This window comes from Patagioenas fasciata, chromosome 15 (assembly GCF_037038585.1).
Source record: "Patagioenas fasciata isolate bPatFas1 chromosome 15, bPatFas1.hap1, whole genome shotgun sequence".
Classification (NCBI taxonomy): domain Eukaryota; kingdom Metazoa; phylum Chordata; class Aves; order Columbiformes; family Columbidae; genus Patagioenas; species Patagioenas fasciata.
The window spans coordinates 16758180-16784962 of NC_092534.1; the positions used below are offsets into that span (position 1 = coordinate 16758180).

Below are 26783 nucleotides of genomic sequence, written 5' to 3' on the forward strand. Positions count from 1 at the left end.
GCCAAGGAGGCACGGTAATTGCAGGGGCAGGGCCATGAGAAACATTGATAAGAGAGTAATTCGGCTATCGGAACAGATTACCAGAGATTACCTGGGTCTACTCATAGCTATAGGTCACTATTCTTTCTCCATTGGAAAGCAGCTTGTCTCACTTCCAGTGGAGCTATTTAAGGTGTTTAAATACCTGCCCTGGAGCTGATTTGCAGGCTAATATACAGCGTTACCTAAATGATAAATATAGCTAATACAAGAAAAGGCTGCCACCCAGCAGTTTGCTGCTGTTTCCATCACTTTGTGGCCTGGGAGGGACTTGGGGACTTGTTGCATCTGCAAGCACCACAGTGGGGTCTTGCAGGCAGCCCCTGGATTCAGCAGCACCCGAAGCACAAATGCTCCATCACGTCCAGAGAGCTGTTCTTCCAACACAGACGGGCAAGAAACCTCCCCGCCCTCGCCTACGAACTTCTTCTTTGTACGGGTGGAAAAGTCAGACTGAAAGTCCAGCGTCTGCTTGCAAGATCCTCTCCCCCTCCTTGCAACCCTTATGTCAAACTGGATTGTGCAGCAGTGGGATCCTGAGTGCCCTGAGATAATCTACAGCTCATTATTCTAAGCGATGGAGGCAGCCTGTGGAAAAGAACGGTGTCTCTGAGCACCTGCAGCCCTTCGCAGGGTACTTGGATTTTGCATGCAGAGCCGGATCATCCAGGAGGGCTTTCTGTGCACTCGGCACCAGTTAGAACAGGTGGAAAAAATGCCACTTAATTTTATAACACATTTTAGTAGCTTAGTAAGTCCTTAGGAAGATGAATGATATTGCTAATGCAGCTACATCTACAGTAGCGAAGATATCTGGTGCTTATTTCTGACTCCTTATGGAGTCTTGGCAGCTGATGGCTCTGGCTTTAGCGAGGCTTTCTGCTGCAAAGAGCACTCCCAGGAACCATCCGAGCTGTTTACAAGAGCAGAACACGCTCCAGAAATGAGCGGCCAATCCAGGAATGAGAAGACATGCAATTGAAGTGGTACAGAAAGGATGTTTGGCCTGTTTCATCGCTATCATCCAAATGACAATATGGGCCTCTGCAGGATATTCAGGCTTCTCCTGCTTAACCAGCAGTTCTGCAGCTAAAAAAATAAGAGAATATTTGCTGTGGCAGAAAGACAGAAACACGCGCAGGGATGCGATAGCAATAGGAATAATGAGCAAACCGCCAAAAGGATAAATACCGAGACCGTGCCATTGCTTGCCAGCCCTGCAGCCCTTCCCTCCCGAGCAGACAGGACAGCTCGACACCAGCACACGCTCAGGGACCAGCCAGCTTCATACAAATCATCACCTTCTGATGCGGAGAATGACAGTGAACCGCCAAAAGAACATTTGTATACTTCAGTATCTCGTTACCTGGCACAGGAGGATAGCGAGGGGAAGAGGGAGAGAAAATCCACCTGGAAATAGTATATTAAGGTGGGTTTTCTTTCTGTTTCCAGTCGCACAGTCAAAGAAAAAGAGGCTCAGGAGGTCACCCAACCCATCCCCAGGCCCCAGGGCGAGACCAGCGAGACCTAAACCGTTCTTGACAGACGTCGCTAGAATGTGATCTTCAAAATGTCCTTTTGCAATCCTATGGCTACAACCCTCTCCTCCTTGCCCCCACGCCCCAGCCTTACTCTTCTGCTAATTTCCAGCCTCGCTTTTCGTCCTCACTGCACAACCAAAGCAAAACCACCACAATCAAAGCAAAACCACCACAGTAACACTGGACTGGGTCTCAGAAGGAACAGCTGTGACAAACGTGCCAGAAAAACTGGCTCCCATTCCTGAAAAGAAAGAGCATCCCCCAAGCCAAGACATGGGAACGAAGACTCAACACCTTGAGACTGCAGACTCCTTAGCTCAGAGGCCCCTTCTTTACTGAGCACAATTCATTTCTTTTAAATTCATCCAAAACCCAACCAACCCAAAGCCTTGGAATCCCACTTTAGGCTTTCCCCTTAAAACCAGCTCTGTTTCTACAAGACAATGAAGCAACCTCTGGGTGTCTGTGTCAAGGTTGTGGAAAACCAGTCCCTTGCTCAGAGCAGCACCAGTGGAAGGTTCCTGCTGGTGCATGCACAAGATGCAGCAACATATATATATATATATATAGATATATAGATATATAGATATATATATAGATATATATAGATATAGATATAGATATAGATATAGATATAGATATAGATATAGATATAGATATAGATATAGATATAGAAACGCAGATTTTCACCTGAGCAGAACATGAGTTACCACTCCTGACTACACAAGCAGATAGGATATGAAGGGATGAATAATCAGGGTAACTAATATGATCCAAGAATATGAAAGATTCATTTTATTCTCCGCTAAAACATAAAAATAATAATAAAAGCAGACGTTTTCCTCCTCTTTGGGGCTTTTCTGTTCCTTCTAGTGAGCTGGATTTGGTATTAATATCTCAGAATGCATCCTCTCCATACCGTCGCCTTCACTGACACCGTGCTGACAGTAAAGTCAAGGCATCATCTCGCCAATCATCATTTCATTGTCTATCAGGACAGAAGAATAGCTCTTTTCTTTTTCATTCATTCTTTTGTGCTTCCAGATACACAAGACACGAAGAGAATCTTTGATCAGCACAAAACGCATCAGAGTTTGATCAACTGGGAAAACTCCCTTCAGCAATTCAGAATATCACTTCCAGCTCTGCCTCGTAAGGAGCCGCCTGTCATCACGGGGAAAGCAAATGGGAAAGAAATATTAGCGTAAGCACATTTGTCGGGATGTCACCCGCGCTCTCCGGCACAATGGCCGCGGTGCCTCCTCGCTCCCTGGGGACAGATGGGCTCTGTGCGCTGGGCCGCCCTCCCCATATCTCAGACCCACAGCTTATGTTGGTTTATTATGACCAGCATTCAGCTGGCTGAAAAGAAGGCAAAGCGAGATGCTACAAACCATATATGCCCCCCAAAACCAGAGAGATGAGCTCCAGTGCTACCGAACTGTGGGGGACTACGGGGGGCTCGTGGATTCTCTGACGCATGGGAACAGAAATTAGCCTTGAAGATATGAAGGCCGACCCATGAGAAAGATGGGAGTAAAGGAGTATCCGGAGACGTTAAGGATGCGCCCATGAGAGAGAAGGGAATAGAAGAGCAACACTGATGACAGCAGAACAGCCAATGAGACGTTACTGCTGTAACTTGTAACCAACAGTGAAGAGACACATGAATTAGTAAAACTGTATAAAAATGCACTTGTGGCAATAAATGGCATCTACTGCTTGCATCCTGGAAGAACTTGGTCTATGTTGTTTGTCCGTCTCAACCACGACACCGAACTCTAGATGGACAGACGTATGTGCACTTAATGTAAAATCCACCACATACACCAACATCTAACCCCGCCTGCGGTGGTGGTGGGCATGATGTGACCAGACAAGTAGGATCATTCTTCATAATATTTGCCTGTATTTCCCCTGCACCCCGCAAACATCTCAAATCCAAGAGGCAGGCACCGTGTTGGAAAGCACGTGAGCTTAAAATACTTGGTGAGATGGGTTTTTCCAGCATGATGGGATGGGGGCTGAGCTCGGTAATGACCGGAGAGCAGCACCACTGGATGCCGGTGTACAAGAAATAAAGACGCTTTTCATGACTGCTTTAGTGAGCTGCGCACAGCGCCGCTCCCCTTGTAATGGCACACACGGCTGCTTTCTGGCCAGCAGTGGGGACTGAAAGGTGTGAAGGGTGCGATGCTGCGAATTCATCTTTGTCTCCCTCCTTTGGGATGCTGGTGGGAAGAGGGGATGTGGGACTGGCGCTAGATGGATGCTGATGCCACTGTGGCTACGGGGCAATGCCCGTTGGCTGGGAATTTTGTTCTACCATCCGGAAAAAGCAGGGCATGTGCAGGAAAACAAAGGCGTCACTGCAGAAGAGCAAGGCAAGGTCTGGGAAGGCCCTGTCACCAATTTACTTTGCAGACAAAAATATTCTTAGCCCAGAAATGAGGTTTGATTCATCTTTGAGATAGAAACCTGACCTGACAGAAAGGAATCGAAAGATTAAGAGGTACGTGACAGCGCAAGAAAGGAGTTCCCAGTGCCAACATTGACATGGTCGATGCTGTTGTCACAGCAGGGCGAAAAAAGCCTCGTAGCAATTAAAGAAGCAGAAGACATCATTAATGAGGTGCTACAATGATATTTTGTGCCTTTCTTTAAGGTATCTTCATTAAGAAACTATATCGCTACCATTATTTTCTGCCTCTCTCCGACTCGGATTCCTTTGTGCTCTTAAACAAGTGGCGTGAGCATTTTTGTCACACCAAGCCCGCGGTGCCTGTCCTCCTCCCCCTGGGTTCGTCCCTTCGAGGCTCTGTCGCACATCACCTGCTAACCATGAACTGCAAACGTGGATGCAGCTGCACAAACCGCCTCTGAAAAGCAGGTCGTGCCAACAGAGCTCAGTGTGAGCCGGGTACTTCAGCCTTTCTTCAGGAAAAAGACTCCAGAACGCCTTCCACAGAGATTTTTCAATATATAACATTTGTAGAGCTCTGAGAGTGCAGGAAGAAAAATACGGGTAAAATTAGAAGTCTGAAGCATTTATTCAGCCCTCAGAATGTTATTTAACGTGTCTGGGGTCATTAAGGGTAGGGATTTAACGGAACAATAACATTAAACATTAGAAGCACAGCAGAGCTCAAATTCCGTTCAGCTCGTTGGATTTTTTCTTGTTGCTGTACGTGATGTATGTGCCATTGAAATGGGAAGGTTCACAACAGGTTCCAGTTCAAAACAGGCTGGAAAAAGCAATTCCTGCGAATCTGATGTATTGATGCATGACGACTCCCTTTTTATTCATGAGTTTCCCTCCCATCACGACGAGAACCTCAACATCTCCCAGGAGCAGGAAAACATGAGCCCTGTTTTTCAGCAGAGGCTGCAAACCACGGAGCTGTTAAGGATTCAGCTCTGCCCTGAGCGAGCCACTCCAGCCGGCCTCATTAAGCACACGCTTAACTTTGGGCACACAGAGCCAGTGAACTATGTGTGTCCTTGAGAGACAAGCACAGATTTAATACTTCCTTGGAGCACTTTTGTGCTCAGCATTTTGCAAGAACAAGCCGGTGATAAGCAGCGGATCCCCATGGCAGCTCACCCCGTCCGCTTCCACGCTCACCCCGTCTGCTTCCACGCTCACCCCGTCCGCTTCCACGCTCACCCCGTCCGCTTCCACGCTCACCCCGTCCACTTCCACACTCACCCCGTCCGCTTCCACGCTCACCCCGTCCGCTTCCACACTCACCCTTCTTTGCTTTCTGCTTCTTCCACCCACAACAACTACTTGGGGGAAAAACTGTGTCATTCTGCCACCCGTACAAGTCAGGTTGGCCATGGGCGTGGGTAGATCCCAGATGTCACCCTCCAGGTTGACACTGAGGGCTGCAGGTCCTAGATGTGCTCAAGACTCCTCGTACCTGAATAACTGCAGCATGCAAAGCACGGCAACTCCTCTGGACTAAACAAATAACCACTTGTCTTACTTCTATTGCCAGACTAACCAGAAATAAGACTCAAATTCTGGCTTTCCCACAAAGGGAAACCATCACCAGGAGAAACACGAGTCTTGCTTTTCAAGCTCGTCTCGATCCCACATCCTAAGAATCTTCCATAACACGGCACTGAGGACGGCAGGCGCGTGGTCACTGCGAGACAAGTGCTCCCCAGGCTGGGTGTTTCCAGCTCCTCCGAGGGGCGATTGCCCAATAAAGCACTCGCCCCCGAACCCTCCTTACCGCTGCCATTAACAATCCTTAACCCGGCAAAGGGGGCTGTGCCTCTCCCAGCTGGGAAGAAGGCACCATTGCCTGTTCCGGGCTATTTTGTGGTTACAAAAGAAACGGGAATTGCTTTGATATGGTGTGGTCTTCCATTGCTCTAACAAAGCAAACTAAGTAACCTCTGTCCTTTTTTATTGTATTTTCACTCCTGTCCCATTACTACTCCTCCAGTCTAACCTATTCTCTGCCATAAGCTGGTTATGCAGTTTGAGGGTAAACTTCAATTTTTTAACGTGTTTTCTTCCCAACCAGAACTCTGCGTAAACCAGGAATGCAGAGCAGCCCTCGGTTGCTCACTGCTCCTGGGTGTGCACGGGCACCGGCCCCGGCCCGCTGCAAAAATCCCTGATTAACGCATCTCTGAGGCCGATTCTCCCCGACACACACGTGTCCCACCTGCGCTATTCCCACCCACAGAGCCTTCCATTCCCGGGAATGCTCTGACATCAGCACTTTGCCGTTTTGAACGTTCTCACGTAGTTACTTGGGGAGCGGCGGCTGCCAAGTGGAGTTACAAGCGCAGACACTCCAGGGCGCTCCCAAACCCCCCGAGTAGCCGGGAACAGCGTTTCTCGCCGTGCCCAGGGGATGCCCCAACTTTTCAAGAAGCAAGAAAATCCACAGATTGTCTTAGTATTAACCCTGAGGTTTCACTCCCTGGCTAAATTTGAACTAACCAACTGTATCCTTCTTAACCTTGGGTATTCATTTACTGCACGAGTGTACCGGGTTGGGAGCCCCTTTTTTGTAGCCATTTCACAGATTAATTCTGCTACCTTACGAAACTATAAAAAACTTTCTCTCTAAACTTCTCTTCCAGGCTGGAAACCCCCACCACTAATCCGCGCTTTATATTAAGGGAGCCGCATGAGTCACAAATTACATTGAAAATTACACATCAAGGTCCTTTTAGCTTGCAAGTGTGTGGATAAAGGGGGAGTTAATGCTCCACAGCCCACGGGGAGTCACTGTGCTGCTCCCAGGGAAAAATCAGGGTGAATTAGCATCTCTTCCCGCTTGTGCATCTCCACCGAGGAGGAGGATTTTAACCTCCTGGCCCCAGCACAGCCCCTGCTCTCCTTTAGTCCCGGTTATACGCACAGCACTGCAGGAAAAGGGAGCTGAGGTTTTGAGGAGCATCACTTCAAAGGACAGGACTCAGGATTGACCGGGCGTGCTCCTCTTAAGTAAGAAAAGGCCTATTGAAACCTCTGAAAAATATCCCATATGAAAAAACAAAGAGCAGAAGGACGCTGGGGGAGCTGCTCCGCAGCACTACAAGGGGAGAGACTCTCACTTGCTTGGCTGCTCAAGGCTGCTGCTGTTTTATAAAACCGCCTCCCATCAAGAGCAATGCGTTCAGTGAACTCCCACGTTGAAGGCGCAGAGAAATCTCCACGCTTGGTGGGTCACAAAAACGCATTCAGCCAAACTTGGAGAGAAGCTAAAGGAGGTAAATGAGTGTGTGCGCACGGGGATAACGAGGGGAAGGCTCCTCACCTGTGACACTCAGCATTCAATGAGAAACAGAAACAGGTGTGCTCCTCTGGACAAGACCTGGAAACGAGCTTCAGCTGGTTGCCACTGACAAGCCTGCCTATGGGGAGGTTGCTCGGTAAGGGGCGATTACAACAAAGTATGCGAGGGTTGATAATAAAAGCAGAGATTAGAAAACAAACCTCCAAAAAAATGAGGCGAGAGCAGAGGACACAAGAAAGGAGGACAAATCTGCAAAGGATGTGCAGTAAAACCTTTAGCAAGATGCCATTGTTGCTGATTTTCTTTATGGAGCTGATTTATGACACGCAGCTGCTTTTCTCCAACAGTGCATGCCTGGCTACTTCTCCTTCAATTTTTATCTGTGTTTAAATATCTACAAAGTATGAAGCTTATCTATTGCAGAGTGTGATAGAAATGTGTGTGCGTAGCCCAGGGGGGTTTGTGGGAGTCTGGTTTCAAAGACAGCACAATGTTTTTCCTAAAGCCAAGGACGCTTGTGCTTCGGTTTTGATCCCTGTTAATATGGGCGGTGAGGCCAAGTATATGGCAGAGCAAAGCGATCGCGTGATTTCACCGTTGAACTTCATCATCTCACTCCTCCAGCACTTCCTGTTCTCTGGGTCTGATCCAACTTTTCTCCTACTCAGCGAACAGTGTCCCGCTGACTTCAAGGTGAGCGGGATCAGGAAGGACATAAACTGGGACCTGACCTGCCCATACTCCATTTGAAGCCAGCAAAGCCATGGGAAAAGCCTCCCGCTGCCTTCAGTGCAGTGTGGAGCTGATGCAGATTAAAGCGGATAACTAAACGAGCCACCTGTGACAGCAAACACTCCACTGTTGTCCATGCCTGGATGTGGGGGACAGAAGACATAACCTCTCTTTTTAGTGTTTAAATACCTCCACAACGCCTTCCACCGCTCCTGCTAATATCAAGGTGGATATTGCAGGATTAAGCAAGAGTAGGAGTAGAAGGGTCTTAAATTAATACTGGAATTTCAACCCTGTCCAAAGCTCTGTGTGTCTGAGACTTCTAGGACTGAAGTCTTGGATGAAGGAGAATGCACAAGCCACCTCGTGTTTCATTACAGGTCCCTCAAGTTCCCTCCTCAGCAATCTCCAGTAGGCCACTGTTACCTGACTAAATTCCAATAAAGTTGAGTAAAGATCTTAATTTTATCACAAATATTGGTAAGAATGAAACCTCTTTGGTTTGGGGTTTTTGATGGTTTTGGTGGTTTGTTGGTTTGGTTTGGTTTTCCCTGGGTACTGCTTCCCACGCAGCTCACGAGCAGTGATTTATGGACAGAAATGCTCACCAGCAATATGAACGTCAGGAAAGCGTTACAGGATTAGTCACAGACAGCCAGGCTTTCTGACTGAACCGGCTTTTTGGGTCAAACAGGTAGAAGGGGGAAACAAAGTGAAGTGGGTTCATTGCTCGCCTACAGGAACACCTGGAAACGGTGCCCAATGGTCCAAAGCACGATTAAATCTGCCATTCCATTTTCTACACGTACGTAGATCTTTTTAGTCGCATGTTTAAAAACATTAGCTTGACGGTATGGTTTCCAGCATTGCATATATTGATGCCATACCATGGCGTGAATCCCATTCTTTAGATGAGGGATTTCACGTCCATAAAGTGTACAGACTGGACCAGACTCAGGCGGCGCCAGGCAGGGCTGGAACACACGCTTCCCAGGGCTCTGAGCTGGACAGGACGGGGAGCGATGGAGCGAGTCAGCACCGTGCTCATCCTCACTAAAATCCCAGCTGGTGCCCACTAAACACTCTTTGTTGGACACCACTGGTGAAGCCTTTTAGGACACATTTCCAGATACACCTTTTCCCCCACAACATACAGTACGCCTTTAAACTACACCCTAAATCCAATTGCCTTCCTAGCAGGCCAGTAAGCACCGTGGCCAAATAGCAGATCTTTTTCTCGATATGACCTTAATATTTAAATCCTGCCATTAGGTACATGCACACAGCTCCCGGGAGCGCAGCCAGACCTCTCTCGCCTCTTGCAGCGCTGGTTTCGCTAATGATTAATATTTAGTTTTGTAAGTTTAATGAAAACATTGTTTCCACTTATCTCCAGGTCAGATGGCAATTGCAAAACAACTTGCTTGTTAGATGGCTGCGGATTCCCTGCTGATGCGTCTGATTATTTACGCACAATGTGCATTTCCAAATAGATGACCGCATTAAATTATATGCTCTGCCTTATTATTTCATGAGTTTTAATGGTTTTCCATTCCTTTTTTTATCAGAAAGAAGGAGTAGTCACTCATGCTAATGATGTGCTGTAGCTGTAATTTACATCTGCATCTCTATTGAAACTTCTTTCTAAAGGCATATCAAAGAGGAACTGCCTGAAACTGTTGATTTTTATCATGAAAATAAAGACGAGAAAGGAGATTGGTTGTCACCAAGAGCCCGGCTCCATCCTCCTGACACTGCCCCTTTCCATATTGATCCCCAGGAATGAGTCCCCCCTCAGTCTCCTCTTCTCCAGCTCCAGAGCCCCAGCTCCCTCAGCCTTTCCTCACACGGGAGATGCTCCACTCCCTCCAGCATCTTGGTGCCTGCGCTGGACTCTCTCCAGCAGTTCCCTGTCCTTCTGGAACTGAGGGGCCACAACTGGACACAATATTCCAGGTGTGGTCTCCCCAGGGCAGAGCAGAGGGGCAGGAGAACCTCTCTGACCTACTGACCACCCCCTTCTAACCCACCCCAGGTACCATTGGCTTCCTGGCCACAAGGGCCCAGTGCTGGCTCATGGCCACCCTGCTGTCCCCAGGACCCCCAGCTCCCTTTCCCCAACTTATACTGGAACCTGGGGTTGAAGACAAAAAGCACAAAGACACACAGAGCTGCCTTGTTGGAGTTTGTAGTCTTGTCCCTGACCCACCATGAGATGGGCGGCCCCACGGCATTCGGGATCCAGCTTCTCCTCCAGGGACACTGAGCTTGGGGACACCAATGTTTGAAATGAAACCCAGCACAAAAGGTCTGTGAATTGCAGGATAATTTTCTTGCTTCTTTACAAATGCAACTGCTACTGTAATGTTATTTCACTAAAAATAACCAAGTCGGTTCTAGCTCAAAATGTGATCAGCCCTTAAATAGTTAGATAGACTCCTTCCAGGCACATCATGTACTTGATTTCCACTTGCAACACGTACTAAGGCTCTGCTAATGCATTAGCAATGCCTACGAACGGTGGATGGTAAATTTTCCCCCTTGAACACACAAAACACTCCTGCCTTGCTAAAAAAAGGGACACGACTGTGCATTTATACCCTGGATAATCTTTGCTGCTTAAACACAGCCAGAGCAACCACTATTTTTGCAGAGGAGACATTTGACCATCTGAACTGCAGATTTCAAACAGCGACATGGGCTCTCGAACAAAACCAAGCCCGTGAGGACCTTTTGTTTCCAAAACTGCTCAAACGCGGTTTTATTTTGATGCCGCTTATCGACCGTGGCCAGGGAGGCTCCAGAGCTCTTTGTTCCACGTCGCCTCATCTCGCACGTCCAAGCCCCGACCCCAGGTTACAAACTCAGAGCCCACTTTGTCGGAACAGGGTTTGACCGCCATGGTGTTCAGTTAAACAGCAACCTCATTCGCACCATAATTACTGCAAACAATTTCGGCGTCTGAGGTGTGCTTTGCAGCTTTAATGTATTAGCTGATGCTGCTTCTGTCACTGCTCATCACATGAATATTCCCTTTACCTGCTGCGTCTGTGTGTGCCTGCAAGAACAGTCGCATTTTTAATGGCATAATTTCCTGGGATGAACTGAAAAGCAGCACAGCATGGTCTGCATTATTTATATGCTGAGCCCTACAACTGGCAGGGAGAATACTGTAGATTTCCTGGAAATAAATATATTCATTATACTGAAGCCTTGTGCATAATGGACTGTCACTGAAAGAATGTAATTGCTACCTCATTTTGCTAGATTTGTAACCAAAAAAAGAGTGTCTAGACACATTTTAATTCAAAGACAAATGACTCCTTAACCTATCCAAAAATATCTAATGTTGATAAATCTAGAAACGAGCCCTACTGTTGCTGCTAATCAGGAGAAAATTCTTCGCACTTTTACAGCATGAAATAAATTGTAGATTGAGCCGACTGGGAATACTAATGACAGAAGCCATAAAACATTTTGTGACATCAATTACGACTAAAGGAAAAGGACTTGCACCATAGATCAGCGGAATATTTTGCAACCGTGCTTCGTTTAAGACTGTGGTTCCTTAAACTTGATCTGGGAGTTGATTTGCCAAGAAGGATGTTCAGGAACAGGTGATGGTTGGATTCCTGCGGCTGTGCCGGGGCAGCCGAGCGAGCTCGGCCGGGAGGATGCGCGTGTAGAGAACCTCCCGGCAACCTCCGCACACCAGCGCAGCCCTCCAGTCGGATTGGAATCAATAATAAATAACCCGATTCGGGACGTGGCCTCACAAGGTTCAGTCCAGACCTAAAAAGCCATCTGAGAACCAACAAGATCCTCTTTATAAAGCTCAGATTTGTTTTCCTGCGGTCCTTATTGTCACGCACAGACCGCCTCCCCGACCACACTCAGTAATCGGGCTCCAGGGAAATGATTATTTCTGCTTTCTGACATGCAGGATTCACCAGAGCAGGCCACTATTTCCTGCTTTACTCGCTATCATATGCAGTACAATTAATTTCAAGCCATCATTGTAATTTCGCCAGCTTGTTTTTAAAAATCTACTCATGAAGGTCCTTCCATCCAGATGAAATGGACATTTTAAAACCAGAGAGGATAACAAGAGGAATAAATTGGAATCGGGGCTGTCACAAGCAGAAAAGCGACAGGGGAAAAAAGCAAGAGCCAGGTTTAAATTTCCTTCCCGCTTCCCCACCACACAAAAACGACCTCCTTGCCCCAAAATAAACAAGTCAGTGGATCCTGAAATAGCGCATTTGGAAAAGCCTCTTTCCACGCTGATGTAGAATCCACTTGCAATATCTACACACCACGGGAAAACGATTTCCCACCCAGATGCAGCCGGGACTGCTCACACCGGCCCCACTGCAGCCCCACGCTCCGGACGGGCAAGATTCGGTCGCAAGGTGGTTGAACCAAATCTCTCCCAGCACAGAGGAGTTGCCACATCCAGCCTCCAACGTTCCAGCCAAGCAGTGCTTTGCTAACGCCGTCTGCAGTTGGATGACAGACCAGGCTATTTCAATTGCTCCGGCGCATCCATCCTTTCCGCGCGGGGTATCCAGGTAACCGTTCAGCACCGCTCCGGGGTGGGAGGGAGAAAGCAAGAGCTCATTTCTCCAGCTAGGTGGAAAATTAATCCTGAAGAGACGTGTCTGCTTTGCTATGGTCAATTGGAAGAAAAACAATTTAAAAATAATTATTTGAAGATGTATTTTAAACTGTGTAGCTACGCGGGAAAGGACGAAATAATTGTCCTTCAAAAACACAATAATGGCCAGGTTTATTTCTGAAAATAATGGAAAGTATTTTAAAGCCTTCACTGGGGCGGTTTTCTGTACTTTAGTACGTGTAGGTATCAAAATGCTTCAGACTACATGAAAAATACCACTTCAGCATTCCAGGTGCTGCTGCCAATCACCTTTTTGTAAGTTTAATGCTGACTAAAATATCAAATGCTAAGACTGGCTGGTTTTTCCTGCCTAAAACAAGCTCAATAATGATTTTAACAGCTGGTTAAACAAATGTTATTGCTGACCAGTATTAGATGCTATTAAGGCTTGCTAATGGCCTTGAGAGCCTCTAGAAAGGTTCAGCTACATCAGTGATGCTGCTTTGGGTGGAGATGGGGGACAAGGCACCTCTTTGCTGCCAAGGGAAGGGAAGGGAAGGGAAGGGAAGGGAAGGGAAGGGAAGGGAAGGGAAGGGAAGGGAAGGGAAGGGAAGGGAAGGGAAGGGAAGGGAAGGGAAGGGAAGGGAAGGGAAGGGAAGGGAAGGGAAGGGAAGGGAAGGGAAGGGAAGGGAAGGGAAGGGAAGGGAAGGGAAGGGAAGGGAAGGGAAGGGAAGGGAAGGGAAGGGAAGGGATCACCCCAACCTGTTCCATCCCCAGGGCTCAGCAATGCACGCTCCCTTGCTACACACCATTTAAAGCCATTCGCCAAGGCAATGGAAATATTGACCCTCTGGTGCTGTCTCTCTCACGACGCAGACCGTTTTTAAGTGTTCACCAGATCTATTAAACAGGAAAATACAAACACCTTCTGATATCCCTTTCCTTGAAAGCTATTCTGGAAAATATGGCTCATTTACTCCTCTTCTGAAGAGGAGAAGTAATACTTTCCAGCACTCCCTGAGGATGCGTTTAACCAGAAGCTAAGCCAGATGTAGAGAGGTCTGCAGAGGTTTCCGTTCCTCTCACAAACAGAAGAGAAAAAAAGGAAAAGAAAACTATAAAGCAACAGTCAAGGCATTATTGGGTTTTAAAGCACTGCTGGCCTTTTGATCACCCTTAAAATCAGATCACATCCCAGAGAAAACACAGCACACGGCCGGCTAGCGAAGGTCACCTTGCGAAAGAATGCAGGTGCTCTCATTTTTTAGCAGCTAAGGTAACGGGAGCACAAATCCTCCCGCCAGCAAAGAGCCGCTCCTGCTCTGGCCACTGCCACGGGCGCTATCTGATGAACTCCCATGTCCCACTGCCTAAGGATGAAATCCCAGCAGGCAGGGGCTGACGGGACCGGCTACACCGTCAGAGGGAGAAAATCTTGTATTATTATAGCAGCCACTTCTTTTATTCGCCAGCATCAAAACCTCTTCACAGATAAAAGAGGGGATTTTTTTTCACCCCACAAAGCAATTTTAGATTTCTATAGAATCATTCAAAAGCAATTAAAATCCTGCTTCTGTTGACGGATTTGTATTCGTTGCTTGCAGTGATGTCAGGCTTTGAAATTCGGGGCTGTTGAGTGTAATTCTTTGGGGCTTCGGAGTCATTGGTGAGTGCCAGAAAATACCTTCCATAAGTTCACCGATATTAAATGTCTTTGGTAACACCAGAATAGTTTCAAGGCCTGTCGCTATTAAATCTAGAAGATATTGCAATAAAGAACCAGTGCAACATCAGGCAATTCAATACACTGCAATTTCACCCTTTTAGTGAGGGAATTTTTAGGGGAAGGGAGAGGAGAGAGAATCCAATAATCTACGAACAGTACAGTTAGACAAGAAGGACCAGGGAGCTCTTCCAACCTGTCCCGCTGCCTCGAGACTGACAGAGCAGGGAAAGCCACACAGAGAAGAGGAAAACCCTTCACAAACAAGCCAGCAACCCACAACCAGTATCTACACCAAAATCACCCGCAGCCCTCACCCCTTTAGAGGTCCGTGTTGTTTAAACCAGAAAGTGAAGCCTCCAATCCCAGGGTTTGGTTTGGCTTCGTTTGATAGAACAAAGGAAATTGTTGTTAAAAATGTAATTTGGATGTCAGCAGCGTGAGGCCGTTCCCAACGGCGGGGATGTAAATGGCAGGATTAATACCGCTGTGCCTGAAATCGCACGGGAGGGATGAACTCTGATACACGGCACTGAACAGAAGGAACAAGCCAAGCCAAACATAATGGGTTTTAGGCACCTCCTGCAATATAGGTACCATTTTATCCCTCCGAAGGTCTTTCGCCTGCCAAAAGATGTAGCACATAATAGGAAAAGAGTAGGGTCAACAATATTGGACACAAAACCTTGCAGAAACATCGGCAAAACACCGATCAGTGATTATGACTATTGGCTTATCGGTGCCACCGATGTTTTATCGAGATGGGCATCACCCCAAGAATCTGACGTTTGTGGAGAAACAGGACAATCTATTTTCTTAGTTCACATTTAGTCTACCGAACGGCCGCTTTGTTGCTCCATGAAAGGCAAACGCAGACCAAGTTAGTTAAATAAAGCTCTAACCATGCTGCTGCCTGACAAACGAGATTTTTAGAGGCCACCAGGCAGAACTGGCGGAAGATAAGGGCTGGTTCCAAACGATGAGAGCAGAACGAAGCCCTCAAGGACAGCAGCAAAGCCCAGCTGAAGGGAGGCCGGGGAGAACCTGCCCGCTCTGCTGCTGCGGTGCAGCTCAGCACCGGCACGGGCTGCGCAGCGCGCTGGGGAGGCCACCGCGCTGCAGCCTAAGCCGAGAGGAGAGGAGAGGAGAGGAGAGGAGAGGAGAGGAGAGGAGAGGAGAGGAGAGGAGAGGAGAGGAGAGGAGAGGAGAGGAGAGGAGAGGAGAGGAGAGGAGAGGAGAGGAGAGGAGAGGAGAGGAGAGGAGAGGAGAGGAGAGGAGAGGAGAGGAGAGGAGAGGAGAGGAGAGGAGAGGAGAGGAGAGGAGAGGAGAGGAGAGGATGCTTTCCTGGCCTAACTTGGAGCTTTCACTGCATGGCCAGCCTGAAAGGAGGTATGTGACCATCCACATGCAGAGCCAGCATATTGTATATATATACATGCATATACACATATTATTATATTACAGACAGATCCCGTATCCTTCACAGCATCACGTCCCACACAGCAGGGAACAAGGGGAGGCTGAAAGGCAACATTTTTCTTCCATGTTTCTCTTCCTCTAAACTCAGCCTAATAGAGACAAAGTCTTGCTCCTGCAAACCATGTTCGAACCGTGGCTGTCAGGAAATGAAGGTGGTTGATGGGGCTCTGTAAAAGGCTGCTCAGTAGTCCTGCCTTCCTCATGAGCTTCTTTGGTCCCAAAGACAGATGGGTTGGGGAGCGCAGGAGAACAGGGGGCGCGTGTGTTCAAAGAAATGATGGGATACAGGCCTGCGAGGAATTCCTCGCCTATCCCTTCAGATTATGGGGTTAATTAATAACAGTTAATTAATGATGTGTCAATCATCATGCGATGCACGCCTGTGTGAGGAAAGCTGCCCCTTGGGGCAACAAGCATTAAGGCCTTCGCTGGAGTTGCGTTTTAAAGAAAGCCCTCGTGACAATTTCTGCGAAGCCTCAAACAGGATTTTTTAATCCTTTTATCTCAGGATTCAGTTGTGGCAAGAGCCAGCGCCCACAGGAAACCACCTGCACGCGTCGGCAAAAATCACTGCTGTGCTGTCTCCTCCAAGGGGAGTTATCTGGAGGACACAGGACAGTGCCAGGTGCTGCTTGTCCCCAACAAAATGGGGATCTTAGGCTGAAAGCACCTCAGAAACGACCTGGTCCATGGTGATGGGGCAGCAGGAAGCAGGGGGAGAACGCGAGGGGTATCATGCCTGCTGTGCAATGCCTTGTGCCCAAACCAGACGCCCATCGCCATGCCCGCTCTTCCCATGGTGACTTCAGGAGGACGAGCCTTTGGCCACGAGCACCGAGGAGCTCTGCTCGCGCTGCCCCTGCCAGATGAGCATCCCGGGCTCTTGGCTGCCAGGACGCTCATGCCCATCTGCTCGCGTGGCACGCTGCCTGCTCACAAGTTGTCAGACAATTTCGCAGGTGCCAAAAGAGCCTGGATTTCAATAGGTGGCCTGGATATGCTGCAAAAACATCTCTTCCGCATGGCCTGACTGATGGCTAACGGAGCAGGACCCGGCCGCGTTCACACCGCCCGGAGCTGCGGACTCACTCCGGATTGGCACTGCCCCCAGTACCGCAGCACAAAAGCGGAGTCTTCACCACTGCTTCAGGCAAAGCGTCAGCGCCCTGAGTGCTCCAGAAGTGCATAAAAAGCAGCTTTTATACCAAAATACCCAGCGCACGCCAAGATAACTTCAAGACAACGTGACGCGATCAGCAGCACAAAAGCCCAACTCTCCAAAGCAAAGGCACGGGAGGAGCAGAAACCCCCCCTGATTCCCATGGGCAACCACAAGTGGGTCAGGCAGAGGAACAAAGGGCTTGTTTTGGGCTAAATTCTCCATTACCCAGCCCTTGTACCTGGGGTCAGGAGGCTGCAAAAATAGAGGGTTTCAACTCGGAGCTGGCTCTGGGAATCAGAAAACGAGGCGGGCAATGGGGGAAGGAGGCTCTGCCTCCCCGGGCACTCTGCTTGGCTGGTGTCAGAGCCCGGAGGTGTCAGCTTGGCCGCTGCTGCGGACGGGGCAGACACGGAGGCGCGCGGTGCCATGGGTCCGTGCCAAAGGGGACAGCTGCCGTCCCCAACCTGCCCAGGGCTGGCTCAAACCCTCCTCGCTGCAGCTCATCCTAATGCCAGGAACAACTCCCGGCCCCACATCTCAATCTTACGGAGAAAACCAGGATTATGCTCTAAGCTGCCTCTGCCCCTGTCAGCCCCGGGCGGCAGAGCTGGCGCTGAGCCACACAGCGCCCGCCCCTCCTGGCTCAGGCTCACTCAGGGCCCCGACGCAAAACCTGGGCTTGCAACATGAAAGGCTGAAAAACCTCTGGGGTTTATGCCCCCGGAATCAGATTTTCAGCTTAATAAACCCCTAAAGAATCAGATGCAAAGAGGTTGGTTTGAAAATTTTGGCCAGGTTATCATATTGCAGTGATTCAAACGGGCACAAAATACGGGAAAGCACAAATACGCCAGGTCAAAATTCTCTTCTTGGGCATCATGAGACCGAATCAAACAAAATACAAGTTAGACATACTGAAAACTAAAGAAAATAATCTCAGTCATTGCTAGATTTCCCCTTAAACCTATAGGTTTTTTAAACATCTTCATTTCTTTCGCCGCTTCATGCCAGCTAATCAAAGCAGTTTAAAATCCATACACAGACTGTGTGTGTCTGAAGTCTCTGTGCAATATTTCTGGTAGCTGCTACCGGTCACCGTGCTCAGCCACGCTGTCCCTTGTCCTGTGGCCGGGTGACGACCCCGCCATCAAGAATTCAGACCGTCCATTAGCAAGGTTTGCAAAAGGGGCTTGAAGTGCTAACAGGATCAGCCGGATGCTGCTGCTGAGAACAGTATCTGGCTTATGTGCTGGCTCGGCGTGTTTTATTATCCATAGCGCATAATCCAGCATTTTAAACCACTTCTATTTACAACCGTTTTGCTGTTCCCCCCTACTCTCCAGCTCCCACACATTTGCAGATGCTATTTACTCCGGGTTTCTGCTACTTCTTGAAATGCAAATGAGTCTTTCAGGCTTTCTCAGTTTTATTTGCCCACATGCATAGCGTTACAGCAGGGTGGAAAACAGCAAGTTAACAAGTACTAACACTATCGCACCAGACACTGACAATGAAAAACCCGTAAGTCAGAGATGTCCAGCGTGTCCTGGAGCTGTGTTATTAAGAGCCATTACAGCTATTTTAAACACGGTGTTTGTTTGTTCGCAGCAGTGAGTCACCCGCTGCCCCCGGCCAAGGGCGGATTTGGACGTGCACTCTGTGCTCCCGCCTAAGCCTCCCAGCTTTGCCAAAACCTTCCTGTCCCGACCTGCAAGACACTGTCACTCCAGTTGGCCTCTCCCAGTGGCCACCCAGCTTTCCCATCACTGACCACGGGCCTGTGGCGCCTGAACCGGTGACGTCTGGCAAAGCCGGACCTGGGTCCTCGGCCACTACACGAGCGGTTCCATCGCATCCGTTCCTCTGCTGCTTATCTCATCTCCTGCCCCTTCCAGCAGCCAGCAGCCCTCATTCAAGAAAGCTGTGGAAATACTGAGGGCTCGAACAAGCTGGATGTCATAAGGGCCAACAAACTTCAAACAAATATTGGCGTGAGTGGCCAAATCCCCACCTGCACCCTCCAGAGCGCTGGGATTCCCTGTGTGAGATAAGGTCCAGAGGCAGAGAGGGAGCATTTCAGCTCCGTATAACATCCAAAAATAACTCTTCCCAAGGGGAGAGACGAGCACGGTGCAGCTCGTCTCCAGGATTAAGCTGTGTTTGTTCCTTCAGAGAGAAAACAGCGTCAGCCCCTCTCTGGTTTACGCCACAAGTCTTGCACAAATCATTCTCCCTCCCTGGATTCCAGCCTCTTGAGCCTAGTTTAAGGACTATAAATCGTAGAGAAACGGAGACAAATCCCCATGAAATGTTTTAAGGGAGCGGTATCTGCATATCCCATTGAAAACATTCTGGACACATTTTTTTGCTTAGATTTACTAAGGACACCTCACCTCACTGCACCAAGGAGTCCCCCGTGTGCCCAGCCCTGCCACCCAGCAGTAAATCACAGGTTGTGCATTTCATGCCAGCTCTTCCCCAGTGACGTTTGCTGCTCTTCTGCACTGCTGATACGGGGTAAAATGCAGGAAATAAGAAACTGAAAGCGGGTCTCTGATTAAAGGACAGAGCCACAGGACTGCATTCCTTGCTATGTATAAAATTAAAATGAAGAAGTAGCCTGATTAAATCAGACACTGAAGATGCTTCTTTCCTAATACACTGTGGTAATGTAAAAAAAGGTGTTAGCTGCTGCAGTAACTGGCTTTTAAAGAAATAATAAACACCAGCATGTCTTTGTTCCCAAAGACTAATTAGCAAGATTCTATAAGGACCTAGAAGGCAGCTAATCAAGCAGAGACACTTCAGTACTGTAAAATCCGACTGCCCACTCAGCTCTTCCTTCAAACGGTGCTGAGAGGCAGGTACAGTCAGTACCTGGGGCCATTTCTGTCTAAGACATGAACAAAAATAGATATTGAGCATCGTGTTATAATTTGCTTGAAAAAAACCCAACAAATCAGTTGAAGAAAAATGGAAAGCTTGAATTGCTGGTGCAAAAAGCCCCAGTCACAGAGACTTCAAGGGTGAAGGTTCCTGTGAGCTGCAGAGCCAAGCCTTCCCCTGCCAGGAGCCAAACGTGCCAAGGGAAGCCAGGGGAGAGGGATCTGGGGAGGATTCACCAGCAGTGGTGGATGGGGCTGAACCCCATGGACATGGCAATACCCCCCAGCACAGCCCTGGTTTGCTGGAGGAAGGTTCGCTCCCTCCCACCACCGGGGCTTATTCCACAGAATCTCAGAGTGTCAGGGGTTGAAGGGCCCTGGAAAGCTCATCCAGTGCAATCCCCCCATGGAGCAGGAACACCCAGCTGAGGTTCCACAGGAAGGGGTCCAGGCGGGTTTGAATGTCTGCAGAGAAGGAGACTCCATAACCTCCCTGGGCAGCCTGGGCCAGGCTCTGCCACCCTCACCAGGAACAAGTTTCTTCTCAGATTTAAGTGGAACCTCCTGTGTTCCAGTTTGCACCCATTACCCCTTGTCCTGTCACTGGTTGTCACCGAGAAGAGCCTGGCTCCATCCTCCTGACACTGCCCCTTTCCATATTGATCCCCAGGAATGAGTCCTCCCTCAGTCTCCTCTTCTCCAGCTCCAGAGCCCCAGCTCCCTCAGCCTTTCCTCACACGGGAGATGCTCCACTCCCTCCAGCATCTTGGTGGCTGCGCTGGACTCTCTGCAGCAGTTCCCTGTCCTTATCATCTCAGCTCCAAGCAGCTCGTGCCCAGCTCCAGGAGGGGATGATCCAGGGCAGCTCGGCTTGGGACAGCACAACAGAGCTGGCTCAGAGAGGGAAAGAGGTTTGCTTCCCCTTCCCGGCAGCCGGCACGGTGAAATGCCGCTGTCACGGATCCCTGCAGATCCTAATCTAAACGGAGAACCTTTGAGCTCCCTGGACTTTGCAGACTTTGACTCTGGGGTCATTTCATAAACATGCTTGCAGAATTTGAGCCCGAATTTCTCCTGGGCTGGATGGAATGGATCAATATCCAGGCAGCAGCTGCTGAGCTGTGGCACAGGGAAATGCAGCCCAGTGACAGCCACAAGACCGGATTTCACTGCTGTCCAGGGGCGTCAATCGGCCTCCATCCTCATCCAGCTCCCCTTGAAGTCACTGAACATTTTCCAGTCTGCATAAATGAGATTTGGGCCAGAAGCACCGCTGAGTCCTAAACCACCATTTGCACTGAAATACTGAAGAAGTCTGATCTGATGAACGGGATTAGCTATAAAAGAGAAAAACAGTTCCTGCGTAATATACTAAAAGTTAAAGAACTAAAATACTACACAGCAACCTCTACTGTCCTTATTTAGGACCACATTCGGATCTCATGTGCTTTAAATATCAAGGGATATAATTCATCCAGTTTACTGGAGATTTATTCCCGATGGAAGTACAAGCCAACCTGCCTGCCAGCCTCACTCATTACACACTGCAGCAAGGCTTGGTACGTAAAGATTTGAACGCCCTTAAAAAGCCCAAAATCTCATTGATGAGGCCCACACAATATCTGATTACCGATTATTACTTCCAGCAGCAAAGAAAACATTTCTTCTTCACAATGAAACGCACCTATATAAACCGAACCCCGGGACGACCAGCTTCAACCTTCCCAACCAGTTCAGCCAACCTTAGGGCTCCAGCAACACACCTTGTGCAGACCCAGCCTTCCCCAGTGAGCGGTACAGTAACGCAGCTTGAGCCCAGCGACAAAAGAGCAGCTGGGTTTGTACTCTGACCCGCGAGTGCTCAGCCGGGTTTCACACAGCACATTCCAGGGTGCCCAAGTGTTAATCCTGGAAGGCTTTAGCGCAGCAGCTACTGTGTGCACATCTCACTTCTCTGGCTGCTCAGAGAAAACATTGCAATTTGATTTAATTGCCATGTTGACTTATAACAGTATGTTTATACTGGCTGCCTGCCAGCTGAAATGCAACAGGTTCGCAAAATGTATTTCCTCAAAACAGCATGATGTGCAATGTAATACGGAAAGCAATCTTCCAGTGGCCCCCGTTCTGAACTTCATTTCAACTCCTCCGACTTGGAAGGAATGCTACCAATTTGGAAGAATTACACCAGCCTAATTGATATGATAATCAGGCCTGAAGGCTGCATTTCACAGGTACAACAGTCACACTGCAGCTTCCGAGAGGGAGGATAAATGTAGGAAATTAAAGCAATTAACAGTTGTTTGCATTATGGGGATTTTTTGGCCTATTTAATATCCCTATCAAAAGATGCATGATTTGTTCAGCAATCCTACAAGAAAATAAAAGAGAAACTTCAAGAACACTGTTAATCCTTTGTCACTATAAGTACGGCATCTAAAAGCCAGTAATAAGCCAAGCTTTGCAGATCAAACCGAAAGCACCACCATGCCCACGACCTTGGCTGCTACCTTCCAGCCCAGCTACCAGCGCCTACGGCTTTGAGGCGAGAGATACGCTGGAGGACCACGACAGAAGCTGAAAGGCGAGTGTGCTTGTCTTAGATCTGTAGTCACCAGCTTTGCACCAGACTGTGACCACCAGCTTGTTTTGTGACCACCGGCTTGTTTTGTGACCTGGCCCTGGGGACAGGTCCCGTCTCTGGAGGCTGCGGGAACCAGGGGATGCTCCCAGGGGCCAGTGTGATTTCTATTGCAGTTCCAGGGGCAAAGTCACCGCTGTGAGCAGCAGTGTTTGACCAGGCCATGAGACGATCACCTGTGGTTCAAGGAGACTGGGTTCCATGACCGCAGAAGTCCCTGCTGGCCTGCTGTCGCCCTGCTGCTAAGTGCTTCTGCTTTAAGACTTCAGCCGCAAACTTCAGCTACTGAAAGAGCCGTGTGGCTCCTACTGCTCCTGTACCATGGCTTGTAAGAACAAAAGAAAAGGAAAAAGGTGTTAAAAAGATTGGGCAGAACCTAAAGTTGGAAGAGAAATGGCTTTTGTCCCAGTTTCAGTCAAAAGAGAGTTCACTAGGTACAGTAGCATTTCTTCAAATGGAAAAATAAACCTCAAAGATTTGATAATGAATCCCCTTTCTACACGTTTCTACAAAGCAGCCTATAGAACCAGGAATGAGAGATGTCATACTCGAACGCATACCACCGGACGCTTTTCTCACAACCCCTATGGCAAGATAGCATTTTGTACTCGATCCTATTTGTTTTTTCCAAAAGGAACTGTAAAAACCTCTCTTAAAATCCCGGCACCAGCGTGTGCTGTAGGAATCCCGACGCTAATTCTGCTGGAGCAGAATCTCCCCCTTCAAGAATAAAGCCTCGCGAGGAAAAAAGGGTGTTGGTTTTGCTGCTGAGCCAGCTCTTTAACTGCCCCAGCCAGCAGAAACAAAGGGAAGCCAAACAACACCATAACGTGCGTGTTCCTTCGAACGGAAAAGCCAAAACCCTTTGAACTGTACGGTTCTCCGCCATCCCTACCTGATCAGCCATTCAGAAAGCTGCGGCTGCAGACAGCAGCAATCACACGAATACGTTTCACTGTGCTGTGCCATACGAGGACAGCCAGAGACACCAATCACGGCAGAACGGGAGGCTGCTATTTCCTCCTGTCCCATATGGTAATAATTTTCTATGATTGAACTGTTATGAGCTAAATAAAACTACACATTAACTGTAAGATACATCGCAAATACATTAAACCTCCCCTGGAATTTTAGCAAATACTCACTTTTTCTATGATGTATTTGGAATTAGCAAAGGAATTGACACCAGGCTATAGGATTTATAAATAGATTTGGCTTCCTCTGTAATACTTTACAGGCAATTATTTCAGAAATGGAGACGCAGTGCCACAAATAAATAAAATAATTGCAGCTGATGAGGTTTTATTTACCACTCTCACATCTCCCTGGCTGCTGAGCTTCCCTCCTCTCATCTGCTCCACTAGCCTGGATCCATGACCGGATGAAGAGCTGTCAGTTAATGTCAAACACTGAGCACAAGCGCTGCCAAAGGCGGACTCTGGTTTCCCCATTTCCCAGCCCCGCTTTCCGGAGCTGGCTCGCTCCCTGGATCCGCGCAACGTGGAGCTGGGAGGCTGGGAAACAGCGGAGCGAGTCGGACGAGCTCTGGTTTCCACCATTGCCAGGGAGCACATTCTGCGGGGAGTCCCCTGCAGAAGTCACTGCCAGGTCTGGAGATGCCCCCCTTCACCAGCAGGGGCCCGGCTGGGGCAGGAGGGGTTGCACGGTCCCCAGTATCTGCCGTGATCCTGCTCAAACAGCTATCAGTTCAGTTCGGAAGATGCTGAGAGCAACTGTGCACAGCAAACCAGCTTTGCAGGTAGCTCACGTGAATTGACGCCCAGGTGGAGACTGGCCTGGCACCTGCTCATCATCCTGCACGCGCCTCGCACCACTTCAGTCCTTCGGATCTCAGAGAGCATGAGAAACTCAGGTTTATCAATTTTCCTTGGTATTAGGCCTGAAATCCTATTGATGCCAACTCTGTTCTCTAAAGAGCAGTGGCTCAGTTCAGTTTAAAGCAGAGATGCAACTCATACTGTCCCCTCCAGAACCGCAGGGATGAACTGAGGCCGTGGGCACTCAGTGCTATTTAATGGCTGTGTGACCTGGGAGTCATGAAGAAGGTTGCTTGTATGAAGAGGCTTATCAACTCAGAGAAAAGCATAATCTCTGCTGTTTTGAAAAGCCATGGAGCTGATAACACAGTAACAACTGGAACACGTAGGATACCCCACATGGAGATGGCCTCACTATCCTCCAAGGGCTTCCTTCAACAAGCAGAAAACACAGAGCACCAGAAAAAGCCTGGAAGGAGTTTAGGACCTGAAGAAGGTCCTACAAGAAGTCTCCTCACTTTAAAGGCTGATGTGGGTTTTTTTCGTAGTCTAGGCTGCTTATTCCTGTATGAAGAAATGATGCTGCACACCCGTCTGAGAATATCATCCACAGTCCATAAGCTGGTGAGAGGCCAACGGGACCAGATGCCAAAGGAGCCGGGATGATTTATGCTCGCCAAGCATCTGGCTCCCTGTTCCCTGTTACCAGAATGAAGACAAATGCTTGCAAACATCCTTATTCAAAACCAGCAATGTGTTGAGGAACGCTCAGCACAAACGCAGCAGCATTGCTGCCGCAAGGTGTGGTGCCTGGGAACACAGCTGCCGAATGCTCTGATGCTGCTTTTTCCAGCGGTGTATGGAACGCAAAGAGCGGTGAGAAAATAGGGTGTTGCTGCCCTTCAAATCAAGCAAAGGGAATGATTAAGACATCATCATTTTCTGTTATTATTCTAGTGGATGGCAGTAATTGCTTCTACACAGGATCGTGGCTGTGCCTCTATTGTCATCCATCATCTTGCCAAGGCTGTGTATAGTACAGTAGAAATCCTAAACTTTTGATTTGACCTCATTAGCATTCCCAGAATTACAATGTCACACCAATGATAAAGATTGAGATTATCTGCATCTGCGCAAATGGGCCAGAGACAAGGCACACGCTGAGTAAAAAGCCAACAGCACAACCACAGTTCTGCCAGACACTTAAAGGCTGCTTGAACCTGCCTAGCTCTTGATTTCACGCGGGGGACAGGACACAATTAGGAATTGTGCTAATAGGCATCAAATCTGCAGATGTAGGGGGATGGACCCACGCACGGATGATCTGAGGATTCCGAAAGAGGATGGGAAGATGTTGGAGAAGATGCTCCCTGACACCACCTTCCTTCTGACTCGTCAGTATTATTGGTGCTTCCTCTGAGCTCTCCCAGGTCTAGCAGAACCACGGAGAAATCTGCGTGCAGTTTGGGAAATCACACAGAGTCCTTTGGCCTTTGCGCAAGCGCCACGTGCTGCCTGGAAGTGCACAGATCTCCTTGTGATCCCTGCCATAAACGCACGTAAGGAGGCTCCCTACTCAAACTCGGGTTGAAGGGAAGTGGGGTCAGTTACTTGGCCCTTCTGGCAGCCCAAGAAGCTGAGGTGAAACGCGTGCGTGTGAGGTCAGCCTACAGCAGCACCCACAGCGCGGCAGGGATTGCTGAGCCTGCAGGCCGCAGCTCACCCCCGAGCTGCTCCCTGCCACAGCTGTAACACAATGCCAGCACATACTCCAAACCACTCATTTTCAGCTATTTTAGTCTTTTATGGACCATCCTAGAGGAAATTAACTGAACTTCCCTACAGTGGAAACAAAAGAAAGAAATGAATTTATTATTCCAGTAGTACCCTTGATACAGATACTGAGTAGCTTCATTAAACATTTTGCAGCCCCAAGTGCCTTTGCTAAACCCTCTACAATAAGCACAGAGTCATTTTCCTTATTACAACACAAACATATGGGTCGGGATTCAGAACTCATTTACATCTGCTTTGTATCTGAACAACTTCCCCCATCTCAATGGGATCTGGGCAGGTGCAAAGCAAGGCTGCATCGTCCCAGTCCCTTCCTTTCTCTCTAGATTCATCACCTTGCAGCACCGCTCTCAGATAAACTCATTTTCACAGTGTCAGCAGAGCCACAGCCAAGTGACTAATACAACCCTTTAATGCAAACAACAATAAATCAACGGATTAAATTACAATTTATCAGACAAATACTATTTAGCTCTTCCCAGAGCTGTTCTGAACTCTCTGGTCATATTCCAGAGGAGCGCTGACACCAGAGAAAGCTCAGACCTGCAGGGTAAGTTTACATAAGGACGAAACGCTGAAAACATCCTGTATTTATGATGGCAGATTTCACAGAGGCCAGAGTGAAT

At 48.5% G+C, this 26783-nt stretch overlaps 1 protein-coding gene across 1 annotated transcript in view; it reads right to left on the reverse strand.

The window, feature by feature from the left end:
- The window catches only part of FAM20C (FAM20C golgi associated secretory pathway kinase), a 55837-nt gene that overhangs the window by 16820 nt on the left and 12234 nt on the right, over window positions 1-26783 (reverse strand). The window lies entirely within an intron of this gene.